The sequence below is a fragment of the Anneissia japonica genome, unplaced genomic scaffold (genome assembly GCF_011630105.1).
Source record: "Anneissia japonica isolate Jap-2015-1 unplaced genomic scaffold, ASM1163010v1 scaffold3206_len47232_cov124, whole genome shotgun sequence".
Lineage (NCBI taxonomy): Eukaryota > Metazoa > Echinodermata > Crinoidea > Comatulida > Comatulidae > Anneissia > Anneissia japonica.
Genome location: NW_022717643.1, coordinates 41,222 through 43,460, shown reverse-complemented (window position 1 = coordinate 43,460; position 2,239 = coordinate 41,222). Strand labels below are relative to the sequence as shown.

Here is a 2,239-nt window from a genome sequence, read left to right as displayed (position 1 = left end):
GCGTTATTTGTGAGTGAAGCAAGCATATTTAAAGGGCACTTTCTTTAAAAGGGGGGGGTCGACAGCACCCATCGACCCCCCCCCACGGTACGCCCCTGCTATCAACTTGTATTTCTTTGATTTTCATAAATTTTGATATTTGCAAGTTTGTTTATTCTTTCTTTAGTACCTGTATATTTTTTCTAGTTTTTTTGTATAAAAAAAAACCTAACAAGCACACAACAGAGTGTATATTATAAATACACCTATGGGCATTCATCCATCAAATGAATAAGATGCAGTGAGTCAGATTGATTATTTTGGTATATATTTAATTTTTCTTATAAACTTGAATCTGCGTAAATAATCTGACTCAAAGTAGTGGGACAGGGATATAATTAAAAGGGGGTTTTTAAGCATTTTATTATTTCATCATCATAAAAAGGAATATACTGTATATGATTTAGGTAGTTAAGTTTGGCTTTTTTTTTGCATTCATCATGAATTTTAATCTGTATACAACCTAATAAATTTATAGGTTTTCATGTACACTTTGACAATAAATTATCTGAATCTGATATGTATGTACAGTATAATTGTTATTACTATATATGATTAACAGTGTAAAAGGCCCATTATAGAGGGCAAAAATTTGTATGTCGTCACTCATTACATAATGATAGCGTGGGTCAGTAGCGTCTAAAAAATTAGCGCGAATCAGTGGCCTCCTGAATGTGATCGGGATCAGACGTGTGTTTGACCACTCACTTATTATGTGATTCAAGTACATTTATGGTATGTTATATTTTACCTTTTATATTTATAGTGTTATAAGATTAGTTACTTAGTGTATTAATTACTGCCTTTAATGCATTGAAAGTCTCTTGTTATATGAATACAGCCTAAGCAAGGTGAAGTTTAACAAGGATACAACTGCCTTGTATATTCCTTTGTTCTAACTGCTTGTTCTTGATCCTTTGGTGTAAACAAGTTACAGTATTAGGTATTTAAATTTACTATGCTAAAGTATTAGTTGTAGTGGTAAGTTGGTAATAACTGCCCAATTTAACCTAAGTTATGACATAGCATGAGTAAGATTGATTTATGCAGTTTAATGTTATTTGAGTTACACGTATTGTACAGCATACATTGTCTTAGCCTGCATCCTGCTGTGGAACGGGCATCTCTGTTCTCTTTGATTGTTTCACGCTCATGTCAAAGGTCATCTTAAAACATAATCAAATATGGCTGTGCCCATTGGCATATAGCAGCGAGTATTATAAAGGTCTACAAGTCTGTCGATAGTGTTATTATATATTATATTGCTGTGATTATTTCACATGTCTCGAAGGTTAATCTATAGTAAACGTGCCTAATGATTAACACAGTATTTTTAGTGATTTATTTTTCAAGTACAGGCAAATGTTGATTTATTGTTTGTTTAAGATTTGATGATACCCATGTATCTAACAGTGTCACTACTGAGTATATTATCAAACAGATTTGTTTTATGTATTAGATGATGTACAGTCCTAAAAACATTGTGATGGCAGATGAGTGCTTATTGCTTATTATTGGATAGTTGCGCCATAGTTTCGTAAGTGTACTCTATAATATTGACTGACACTGCAGTTCTTATTATTATATTATGGTTATGAGTCATGCTTTGCTTTATTAATATTGTACTCGATTACTGAATGAAACTCTTATATTTAATTGATAATGTTTAATAATCCACTTTCATTCCGATGGTTCTTTGCAGTAAATTTATACATTTCTACAATATACTGAATTATGATCTCTGAAGACGATTTACTTGCAATTCTTGGTACTTTGTATGTATTATGTTTATGATTACTGTTTACATGATGTAATTAACTGATGTTAATTAGATATTGTTGTTTTATGCTTAGTCACCAGATCAGCAGAGAGAAACCAAATAAATATACCATTGTTTTAATGGTAGTCGTGTGGAAATCTTTATTGTCTGCGTTGGGTAATTGTGGCGCCCTCTACCAACCCCCTAAATAGTTGATTGTGGAATCAACTACAAACAGCAAGCTCAGCTTTTGTTGAAAATTATTTGTAAATATTAACCTGCATTAAAACCAATTCCATTTTATATTTCTTTATGGTTTACTTTGACAATAAATCATCTAAATCTGTATAGATGTCTGTATAGTATAATAATTGCTATTCATTTTTGTGGCTTACTTTGTACACAGACCCTATATATTGTATATAGGGTCTGTGCTTTGTA

The 2,239-nt window shown here is 31.6% G+C and overlaps 1 protein-coding gene across 2 annotated transcripts in view; it reads left to right on the top strand.

Moving 5' to 3' along the window:
• LOC117110347 (tripartite motif-containing protein 45-like) overlaps nt 1-2,239 on the top strand; it is a 29,891-nt gene that overhangs the window by 3,691 nt on the left and 23,961 nt on the right. The gene's annotated exons all lie outside the window — the stretch shown is intronic.